General features: G+C 40.1%; 2 non-coding genes across 2 annotated transcripts; both read right to left on the reverse strand.

The window, feature by feature from the left end:
- Positions 1-553: 553 nt before the first annotated feature.
- Positions 554-662, reverse strand: LOC149753748 (small nucleolar RNA R71). The gene has a single exon (XR_016409281.1). It is a non-coding gene; the product is annotated as a small nucleolar RNA R71 (small nucleolar RNA).
- An 11,298-nt stretch (positions 663-11,960) lies between these two features.
- Positions 11,961-12,067, reverse strand: LOC120106963 (small nucleolar RNA R71). Its single transcript, XR_005508944.2, has one exon. It is a non-coding gene; the product is annotated as a small nucleolar RNA R71 (small nucleolar RNA).
- Between the last annotated feature and the right edge of the window lie 477 nt (positions 12,068-12,544).

Consider the following 12,544-nt stretch of genomic DNA (forward strand, 5'->3'; position numbering starts at 1 on the left):
AAAAAGAAGAAAAAAGAGAGGGAATTATTTTGCATGCTAAAGTGGAATAGGGACGACACCGGTCGATTAAGTTGTACAACTTTAGATCATCCCTTAGGACATACCCCTGAAATTCCTTCGCAATATCTCACACCTTGTGAGATGGCTGATTTAAATGAAGATGCGGGGAGTCACCACGATCGAGAACGTGAACCCCATGTTATGACCCTAAGACAATACCTACAACCGGCTAGGACTAGTCAGCCTTCATGCATAATTTTTCTTGATAATGTAGGACATTTTGACATCAAACCCGGGGTAATTGAATTACTACCCAAGTTCCACGGGTTAGAGTCCGAGAGTCCGTATCTTCATTTAAAGGATTTTGAAGAATTGAGCATTACATTTAGAGTGCCAAACATCACCGAGGATGTCCTCAAGCTGACATTGTTTCCTTTCTCTCTAAAGGATAAGGCCAAAACATGGCTAAACTCTTTGCGACCTAGATCAATAACAACTTGGCAAGATATGCAGAGAGAATTTTTAAAGAAGTTCTTCCCCACACAAAGGACCAACTTTTTGAAAAGACATATCAGCAATTTCCAACAAAAAGATAATGAAACATTTTATGAATGTTGGGAAAGATTTAAAGACCTTCTTCTCTCATGCCCTCATCATGGGTTCGAAACCTGGAGAACCATTAGCTTCTTTTATGAAAGTTTATCTCCACAATTGAAACAGTTTGTAGAGACCATGTGCAATGGTAGATTTTTAGAAAAACACCCTGATGAGGCGTGGGAATATTTGGATTCCCTTGCTGAGACTGCCCAACTTTGGGATAACGGGGATAGAAACACCAAGTCTTTACCTAAGCCTACTAGCTCTGTACAGGGAGGCCTTTACAACCTCAGAACTGAGGATGATCTTCATGCTAAAATGGCAGCCCTTACTAGGAAGGTAGAAGAAATTGAGCTTAGGAAGGTTAGGCCTGTCAAGACTATAGAGCTTAGAAACGAGTGTTGTGGTATCTGCGATATGTCGGGTCATACCACTACAGATTGCCCCACCATATCGGCATTCAAAGAAGTTTTGCACGATCAAGCAAATGCTATGAACTCCTACCAAAAGCCTTATAGCGATCCATACTCGAATACCTATAACCCTGGTTGGAAGAATCATCCAAATTTTAGGTGGAGAAATGATCATCCTCAACAGTCACACCATTCAGCTCCTCCACCTGCACATCCTACTTTTGCATCACCACCCTCTCAGAAGCCGAATATCGAGGATACCTTGCAATCTATACAAACTTTTCTACAAGATCAAGCTAATATCAACGCTCAAAACACTCGAAATTTTGAAGATATAAGGAACCAATTGTCAATGTTGACTACCGTCCTCAGTACCCAAGAGAAGGGTAAGCTTCCAGCTCAACCCCAACCTAACCCACAAATGCATGGTAGTAATAATACAGCTCCTTCTAGTTCGCATACAAAACATGCAAAGAGCATCATGACTTTGCGTAATGGGAAAGTCATTAATCAGACCGCCCCATTGAGACCGCAGGTCACTTCTAATTCTGATGCTCCCAAAGTCGATGAAAGGGACAAAGAAGAAGTTGAGGTCCCAACTTCTACCAAGAAAGTTGAATGTCCTTTTCCTCCACCTTTTCCACAACGGTTAAAGCCGTTGCAAAAGCTCGAACCTAATTCTGAAATTCTTGAGCTTTTTAAGCAAGTGAAGATTAACATACCTCTTCTTGATGCAATCAAACAAGTACCCTCTTATGCTAAATTTTTGAAGGACTTGTGTACTATCAAGCGCCGATTAAATATTAAGAAGAAGGCATTTTTAACTGAAAATGTGAGTGCTATTTTGCAGCACAACATTCTCCCTAAATATAAGGATCCAGGTTGCCCAACCATCTCATGCATCATAGGTGACTTTAGGATAGAGCGAGCATTGTTAGATTTAGGGGCGAGTGTGAATTTGTTGCCATATTCTGTATATGAGCAACTTGGTTTAGTTGAGTTGAAGCCAACCTCCGTCACTTTGCAATTAGCTGACAGGTCAGTTAAAATGCCAAGGGGGATTATCGAGGATGTATTAGTCCAAGTAGACAAGTTCTACTTTTCTGTCGATTTTATTGTATTGGACACACATCCGGCTTCGAACTCACAGTCTCAGATTCCGGTCATTTTAGGACGTCCATCCTTGCAACTTCTAATGCATTGATTAATTGTAGGAATGGCGTCATGAAGCTTTCTTTTGGTAACATGACCTTAGAACTGAACATTTTTAATGTGTGCAAACAACCCAATGATCCCGAAGAGAGTAAAGAGGTTGATTGGGTTGAAACCATCGCAGAAGAATATTTGTTAGCTAAAGCAATTAACGACCCATCCAATGATAGCTTAATTGATTGGCGTCCTAATGGAACCGATGATGATGATTTGTCAGTCACACCTATTGTGGATAATCTGGATATCAAGATGGTCAATGGGTGGAGACCAAAAGTAGGAGAATTTGAGAGGTTGTCGCCTCAAGAGGCGAAAATAATACCATCCCATGAGCAAGCACCCAAGCTCGAATTAAAACCCTTACCCAAGAAACTTAAGTATGCTTTTCTTGGACCCGAAGACACTTTTCCTGTAATCATCTCGTCTGGACTTGATCATACCCAAGAAAAAAGATTACTTGGTGTTATAAAGAATCATAAAGGAGCCTTAGGGTGGTCTATTGCCGACTTGAAGGAAATTAGCCCCTTAATCTGTACGCACCGGATATATTTGGAGGACAATGCCAAAACCACAAGGCAAATGCAACGAAGGTTAAATCCTACGATGAAAGATGTAGTTAAGGCAGAAGTCTTCAAGTTGCTTGACGTGGGTATTATTTATCCAATTTCCGACAGCAAGTGGGTAAGCCCTACTCAAGTCGTCCCTAAGAAGTCGGGTTTGACGGTGGTAGAAAATGAACAAGGTGAACTAGTTCCAACTCGTGTTCCGACGAGTTGGCGCATGTGTGTTGACTACCGAAAGCTGAATTTGGTCACACGAAAGGATCACTTTCCTCTACCCTTCCTAGACCAAGTGTTGGAGAGAGTTGCAGGGCATAATTTCTATTGTTTTCTCGATGGCTATTCGGGATATTATCAAATTGAAATTTCACCAGAAGATCAAGAGAAGACTACCTTCACTTGTTCTTTTGGCACATTTGCTTTTCGACGAATGCCATTCGGGTTGTGTAATGCACCTGCAACATTCCAAAGATGCATGCTCAGCATCTTTGAAGACATGAACGAGAAGTTTTTGAAAGTGTTCATGGATGACTTCTCCATTTTTGGTGACTCATTTGATGATTGCTTGTCACATTTACAAGCAGTCTTAGCTCGATGTATAGAAAAGAATTTGATATTGAATTGGGAGAAATGCCACTTCATGGTACCAAAGGGAATTGTCCTAGGACACATTGTTTCATCGAAGGGCATGGAAGTAGATAGAGCTAAGATCGATTTAATTGCTAAGCTACCTGCACCCAAGACGGTTAGAGATGTTCGATCATTTTTGGGTCACGCCAGATTTTATAGGAGGTTCATCAAGGACTTTAGTATCGTAGCTCGACCATTATGTAACCTCCTATCCCTTGATACTGTTAGGGTTTCCCAGTGCCCTAGGGCGCAGCGGAAGATACGGGATTATAAAATTTTCTTATAAAACCCATTATATGAAACCCTAATAAGCCAAGATCACCTTAATAGTATAACCAAATAATGTAGAAAATATAATCTTGGTATAGAAGAATACCTATCACGCTATATCCAATATATCTGAAGATGTCCTAAGGTGCCCAAATGTTCACCCTCCGATGTTGATCCACACAGGAATGGGTTCAAGACTCTAGCTCCACCAAAACTTGATTCTAATTGTTCAATCCTTCCAAAGGATTTAATTGGCTGATTTTCCTTCACTTCCTTCTTCCTTTCTACCTCTAAAACATTCACTAGCCTTTTTGTCCTAAAGAAGACCCTCTTGTCTTGGGTTAGGACAAAAGAGAGAGGCTTGTAAGAAAGAAGGGATAAGGGAGAGAGAAGGAGAGGCTTTTTCTTGGATGATCTTTAGAACCCCAAGGCACCTCCTATTTATAAGAGATGGAGGGATGCATCATAAAGGAATGCATCCCATCCACACACCTCATCATGATGAGGCATGTGCCAAGAGATGCATCCCATCATGATGGGGTGCTAAGGAGAAGGGTGTATCAACTTCTTTCTCACATCTCCCTCTTAAATCCTGATGATCCAAGGGCCCAAATGCAGTGAACCAAAGCCAATGGTCCAGATCTAGGTGCCATCTAATGGTCCAGATCAAGACATCATCATCCAGGGTGCCATCCAATGGTCCAGAAGTAAGATGCCATCACCGATGGTCCAGATTCAGGCGCTAACCAGTGGACCAGATCCTTCATCCAGGAAGCGATCCAATGGTCCAGAAGTGAAGGCCCTATCAAACCCAATCCAATTGGGTTTAACCAACTTAAAGAAAACATTAAACCTAATCAAATCAGGTCTAATTAAAGCCAAATGGGTTTCAACTCTTGGCTAACCCATATTAGGTCATGATCTAATCATATTAGATCAACCTAATCTAAGAATCATATTCGAATTTAATTCGAATCAGGAGCTAGGGTTTGCAACACGTGCTAGCATGTTCATCTTGCAAACATGATCTAATCCAATTAGACCCTTGATCAATTCCCTTGTGTGTGACCCATTGGGTTCCTTATCTTAGCCAGCAGTAGGTGCAGGTGCAAGTTGACCTAACCTGATTAGAATACCTCTAATCCAATTTAGGTTCAATTTAGTGCTAAACCTGACTTAGCAATCAGAACCTTTCTGATGCTTTGATCTAATCAAACTCTTTGATCCGATCAACCCACAAGACATGATTGACGTCTAGCAACGTATCATGTCTACCCGGAAGATGAGGAATGTATTGGACAAATCCAAACATACCCTTCAGTGGAAAGTTACTGTGCAATTCAATCCCTCAGTCATACTACATCCTGAATAAGTGCATGAGTATGGATCAATATCAAACTCAATCACTTATTCATGTCTCTCTCAATCTTTTATATGATAATTCAAACAATGAAACATTAGAAACTCTTTCTAATATTCATTTTGCTTTGATCAAAGGCTTCTTGAATCATCATAAGATTAGAGTAAGTAGGATGTTACCTTCTCTTACTAGAAGTGACTGATTCCTTGTTGACCTACTCACAACCTTCGTACAAAATCCACCATATCCAGAATACCCCGTACACAACGCAATGTCGTGAATGAGGGTAAACCAAAACATAGCTTCAAGTGCACAAGGTACCATGGTGATCTCAGGTCTAAGGATCACTTGCACAACTCCCACTATGAGAACCATCTTTTGATAATTAAGTAAGAATCCATAAGATGTTCTCATGGCTGGTCATTTCAGTGAACTCATTCCTCTAATGAGCACCCACATCTTTGTATTAGTGTCTCACACAAGTGATTGTGAGATCAATCACCCTCTACTTTGAGCATACATAAGATGTGCCAGTCTTTCCGGTAATATTGATCCCCGACTCAATATACCAATTTGACTGGGAATATTCTAAATTAGGATTTTAGGATTTTAGGTCTCACTGGTATGATCTCATCATAACCCTAAAACCAATGTCCTAATTTATGGGGTTCATCATCCAATAATAAAATAGATAAGCAGCAAATGATGAAACACAATGCCTTTATTGATATATATCGAGTGTCAAAGTACATGATTTGGAGGATTACAAAGAGAAACCCATCAAATGATTGGCTTATAGGGCATCTACTCTTTCAATCTCCCACTTGCACTAAAGCCAATCGCCCTTATATTTTAACCCCATACAATCGAGGTGACGATTGAATTGCTGCTGTGGTAGAGCTTTAGTAAATGGGTCTGCTATATTGTTCTTTGTGTCTACTCGTTCAATCTTGACGTCTTGTCTTTCGATTATCTCTCGAACAAGGTGGAAGCGTCTCAAAATGTGCTTGGATCTATGATGAGACCTTGGTTCCTTAGCTTGTGCAACTGCTCCAGTGTTATCGCAATAAACTGGGACTGGTCCGGCAATCTCAGGAACTACACCCAGCTCTGTGATGAACTTCTTCATCCAGACTGCTTCCTTAGCAGCTTCACTAACAGCTATGTATTCTGCCTCAGTAGTTGAGTCAGCTACAGTTTGCTGTTTGGAACTTTTCCAACTCACAGCTCCACCATTCAAAGTGAAGATATATCCAGAGATTGACTTGCTATCATCTGGATCAGATTGAAAGCTAGAATCTGAATAGCCTTCTAGTTTCAATTCTGATCCTCCATAAATCAGAAAAACATCTCTAGTCCTTCTCAAGTATTTGAGAATGCTTTTCACAATTTTCCAATGATCCTCCCCGGGATCTGCCTGAAATCTACTTACCATACCCAAGGCATAAGCTACAAAAACATTAAACCTAATCAAATCAGGTCTAATTAAAGCCAAATGGGTTTCAACTCTTGGCTAACCCATATTAGGTCATGATCTAATCATATTAGATCAACCTAATCTAAGAATCATATTCGAATTTAATTCGAATCAGGAGCTAGGGTTTGCAACACGTGCTAGCATGTTCATCTTGCAAACATGATCTAATCCAATTAGACCCTTGATCAATTCCCTTGTGTGTGACCCATTGGGTTCCTTATCTTAGCCAGCAGTAGGTGCAGGTGCAAGTTGACCTAACCTGATTAGAATACCTCTAATCCAATTTAGGTTCAATTTAGTGCTAAACCTGACTTAGCAATCAGAACCTTTCTGATGCTTTGATCTAATCAAACTCTTTGATCCGATCAACCCACAAGACATGATTGACGTCTAGCAACGTATCATGTCTACCCGGAAGATGAGGAATGTATTGGACAAATCCAAACATACCCTTCAGTGGAAAGTTACTGTGCAATTCAATCCCTCAGTCATACTACATCCTGAATAAGTGCATGAGTATGGATCAATATCAAACTCAATCACTTATTCATGTCTCTCTCAATCTTTTATATGATAATTCAAACAATGAAACATTAGAAACTCTTTCTAATATTCATTTTGCTTTGATCAAAGGCTTCTTGAATCATCATAAGATTAGAGTAAGTAGGATGTTACCTTCTCTTACTAGAAGTGACTGATTCCTTGTTGACCTACTCACAACCTTCGTACAAAATCCACCATATCCAGAATACCCCGTACACAACGCAATGTCGTGAATGAGGGTAAACCAAAACATAGCTTCAAGTGCACAAGGTACCATGGTGATCTCAGGTCTAAGGATCACTTGCACAACTCCCACTATGAGAACCATCTTTTGATAATTAAGTAAGAATCCATAAGATGTTCTCATGGCTGGTCATTTCAGTGAACTCATTCCTCTAATGAGCACCCACATCTTTGTATTAGTGTCTCACACAAGTGATTGTGAGATCAATCACCCTCTACTTTGAGCATACATAAGATGTGCCAGTCTTTCCGGTAATATTGATCCCCGACTCAATATACCAATTTGACTGGGAATATTCTAAATTAGGATTTTAGGATTTTAGGTCTCACTGGTATGATCTCATCATAACCCTAAAACCAATGTCCTAATTTATGGGGTTCATCATCCAATAATAAAATAGATAAGCAGCAAATGATGAAACACAATGCCTTTATTGATATATATCGAGTGTCAAAGTACATGATTTGGAGGATTACAAAGAGAAACCCATCAAATGATTGGCTTATAGGGCATCTACTCTTTCAGATACATCGTTCAATTGGACTGAAACTTGCCAAGATGCATTCGAGAAGTTAGAGTCTATGCTTAGCACTGCACCCATCGTGCGACCACCCGATTGGTCATTATCTTTTGAGATTATGTGCGATGCTAGCGACTATGCGATAGGAGCTGTCCTAGGACAACGCAAGGATAATAAGCCATATGTCATTTACTATGCAAGCAAAATCTTAAACGATGCTCAAATGAATTACACTACCACCGAGAAGGAATTGCTTGCAGTAGTATTTGCCTTAGATAAATTTCGCTCTTATATCCTTGGTGCTCCTATTGTTATCTTCACGGACCATGCGGCACTAAAATATTTGTTGGATAAGAAATGATGAGACTACAAAAGTGAAATTTTCATATTATCTTAATTAGTATTATAGCTAATTTTTATTAATAAAATTAATTAATTAATGCTTTATCTGTGTCTGAGTGCATGTAATTCAAAAGACCCTATAATGTTGGATTTTAGCCCAATGCCCGGTAGTTCGAGCTCAACAAATCCTTAGCGTCTCATCTGAGCCTCACGTCGCCCGTCATTCGCATGAAATCCATATCACTGTAACCACATGTTTCAGCTAGCACAAATGCCCGCATTGTGGAGCTTCCTAGCATCATCAAAACCGTCCATGTGGCTTTCCAAGCATCATGGCATTTCCTCCATGGGACCTAAATCAAACCCATGGGACCTAAATCAAACCCAAGGGACCTAAGCCAAACCGGCTCTTCAATTCAAGCCACATCTCATTCATGGTTTCGGATTCCCCTGTTTCAAGAATATTCAGCTGCATTCCTTTCTTCCCATCATTCATCTATACTCAAAACATCAACGGCAGCAAAGGAAAGAAGCCAAACCGTTTGCATTCCACTTCAGCAATCCCCCATCTGCTCGAGCACGCATCCGTGAACGTCCATGGCAGCATGAAACCAAGACGTTTCTCCTGTTTCCTCCCAGCTCATCCAAGCGTGGAGCGAGCGACGGAAGAGGAGGAGGCCAGCAGCCATCGGGAGGAGAAGAGTCCCAAGCCGAGTCCTCCACTTCTTTTCCAGCAGCAGAAGCGTCACAACAATCATTTCATCTTCAAATTCCCAACGGCAGCGAGGGAAATCCAAAGCCAAACCGGCTCTTTCTTTCATCCGTGAAGCAACTCCCCAAGCTCTTTCGGCTTCCAAGCAACAGAGAACCGTCCCAGCCATGAAGAGCATCCCAAGCGTCGTGGCATTCGATTGTTTCATCCAGCCGAGTCCTCCACTCCCTTCCCAGCGAATAAATTCCAGCCATCTAAGGAGTCTTCCCAACACCCATGGTTTCCCAGCAACTTCCCATCTCCAAGCCGCGTCTCATCAGTGTTCAAAACCGTCCCAAGCAACCGCAGCCTATAAAAGGACCCAGGTGAAGAAGAGAGGAGGAGATTGATCTTACATCCGGTGGAGACAGGAGGACACGGAGCAAGGGACAGGAGACCACGGTGGGGACGGATCAGGAAGAAGGGGGAGGATCTTACCAGCCGGGCTTGGGAGGAGGCCACGGATCAGGCAGGAGGAGGACACGGTAGAGGGATTGGAGGAAGAGGGCAATCCGAGAGAAGGCAGCCGGCCGGATCCATCCAATTGGTAGCAGTTTCCGCCAGGGGGATCCGGTGGAGCAAGGAGGAGAGGCTACGAAGCCAACATCCACATCTTTCCCAGCCGAGCGAGAGAGGACAAGAGGCCACGGAGGAGAGAAGGACACGGAGCAAGAGGGAGAGGCGACTAGGAAGCCATCCATCTGCACCTCCTCTTCCGATCCATCTACTCAGCCAAGCGTGCGAAGGAGGAGAAGCCAGAAAAGAGAGTGGTGACCAGGGGGCCGTTCTGGAAGAGGAGGAGGCCAGCAGCTGTGACGGAAGAGGAAGGGAGCCAGCCGGGCGAGAGGAGGAGGAGACGCGAGAGAGAAGAGAAAACAGAGCACTCTGTTTTCTCAACCAAAGGAAACCAAAAAAAAAAGAAAGAAAAAGGGATTTATGCTTATTTTATTTATTTTATGCTAATCCCTTTTATAAAAATGCTTGCATCTCATATGGATAGCTAAATCTCCTTTAGCTAAGGCTAGGGAAAAAAACTAGCATTTTCTTCATGTATTTTCTTTAATCATCAATGGGATTTTAATGTTTTTGATTTGATTTATGGTGCAGTAGATTTATAAGAATTATTTCAAACTTATATATTTTTTTGATTTGTTATTTCCTCCGGGTATAACAGATACTTAGAAATCCCTGTAGTTTAAAATAGAATTACTGTAATACTGCCCATAAAACTAAATCTATTTTATTATGATTAATAGATGATTTTAGGAAAAGCATGATTAAGTGCTAGGCTGAATCCTAATGCCTTAGTTATATTTTTGTCAATCTGAATATTATTTAGCCTTTAGTTTTTGTTCACTGTCAAATCCCTGTGGATTCGATCTCGGACTCACCGAGAATATTACTTTGCTACACCCTATACTTGGGGTATTCTACATTTAATTTTCCTTTTAAAAAGAGCAAGATTAAAGACGTAGCAAGTTTTTGGTGCCGTTGCCGGAAATTTGCAACGTGCGAACGAGAACAAGGCTGAAAATTTCAACTCTTTATTTCTAGTTCTTCAATTTTTCTTTATTTTTAACACAGCTGAAATTTTAAATCTTTTCAGATTCAAGGACGATACAAAGCAGGACCAGTAACGAGGAAGATCAAGATCACATTTTTGGATTTCCGGAGTGAACGAACTCCCGCCGTGAGTATTTAAATTAATTTTCCTGTTTTGTTCATACTAGTTCTATTTTTCCTAGATTAGAATTTTACTCTTGTTTAAAAAAAATTATTTAAAAAAATTATTAATTAAAATAATAAAATAATAAAAAAATAAATAAATAAAAAGAAAAAAAATTTAGCTAGTTTGCTTGATCAACTATTCAAATGCAATTTAATGTCATGACATAAAATGTTAAAAATCTTCTTGATTGTTGCATATAGTATAAAGCATTTGCATAAAATAATCTAAGGGCTGAACCCATTAAAAAGATAAGGTCGGAATTTCATCACTCGTCCTTAGCCCAAAAATCATCCTAGTGCATAAATATCCTAAGCCTAATTATAATCAACTAGACGTTGGCCCCTAAGGATATTCGAGCTCAATAGGACGAAGACCACTGAAAGTTGCACCAATTTCGCTCTATGACCCCGGTCGATGTCTAGGCAAGCTTTGTCCCTCTAAGTGGTTGAAGGGAGACAGTTTCTGTTCGAGGAAAGTGGGTTTTAAGTTGGACCTTTGCTATACGCATCGTGACCCCTCTACTTACCTGGAAGCTTACCTGGTCGACTAGGTTATTAGACCGGATTGGAGGCTTAAGTGTACTCTTCAAACCAGTTAGGAGCTGTCTAGAAATTTTTAGGAAAACATTAGAAATAAGGGTGCTATGCTTTGATATTGTTTGATTGTGAATAATTTTAGTAGCAGGGTGTCAATATTCATAGCTTTAGGTAATATTCATACTCATCCAAAACTCTAAAAAATATATATATATATATATACAAAATAAATAAATAAATAAATAATAATAATAATAATTAAAAAAAAAGTCGACTGGTTAATTGGTCAGTATATGCGGTTGTGGCAAAGGGATAAAACGAAAAGATTATTTCGAGTTGAATCAAGGGATAAAAGTTCAATTAATCAAATGGAGGATAGTCAGAGTAATCATGGAGATAATGAATACCAAGATGACCTACCTAGTAGAACGCTTCGTGATTATCTACAACCCACTAGGGCCAGTACCCCATCCTGTATGGTTATTCCTACTACTGCGGGAGCTTTTGACATGAAACCAGGAATAATCCAATTACTCCCAAAGTTTCACGGACTTGATTCTGAAAGTCCCTATTTGCACCTAAAAGAATTTGATGAAGTGTGTTCAACACTTCATTTCAATGATGTCACTGAAGAAGTAGTTAAGCTTAAGTTATTTCCTTTTTCTTTAAAGGAAAAAGCTAAGTCATGGTTACATTCTTTAAGACCTAGGACCATAGCTACCTGGCAAGAGATGACAAGAGAATTTTTAAAGAAATTCTTTCCAACACATAAAACGAATACACTTAGAAGAAATATCATGAACTTCGCACAAAAAGATGGAGAAACATTTTTTCAGTGTTGGAAAAGATTTAAGGACCTTCTGCTTGCTTGCCCACATCATGGATATGAAATTTGGAGGGTCATTAGTTTCTTTTATGATGGTTTGTCCTCCAATATGAGACAATTCGTGGAAATGATGTGTAATGGTGAATTTATGAATAAGGAACCAGAGGAAGCCTGGGACTATTTTGATCTGTTGGCAGAAAATGCACAGGCTTGGGATACAATAGATAAGAACGAGAAACCTAAAATACCGACTAATACTAAAGGAGGAATGTATCATGTTAAAGAAGAAAATGATGTAAATTTAAAGATTGCTAATCTAACTAGGAAGGTTGAAGCCATTGAATTAAGCAGAGCCAATACAGGAAAGGCACCTACTATAGATGAAAGTATTTGTGAAATCTATGAGAGTAATGCACACTTAACCAAGGATTGTCCTACAATCCCCGCCTTCCAAGAAGTGTTGCATGATCAAGCGAATTTCACAAATGCTTATAAGAGACCATTTTCTGAAACATATAATCCTAACTGGCGAAACCA

Source organism: Phoenix dactylifera, chromosome 4 (assembly GCF_051530095.1).
Source record: "Phoenix dactylifera cultivar Ajwa chromosome 4, Ajwa_hap1_PhDact_Kaust_v1.1, whole genome shotgun sequence".
NCBI lineage: Eukaryota > Viridiplantae > Streptophyta > Magnoliopsida > Arecales > Arecaceae > Phoenix > Phoenix dactylifera.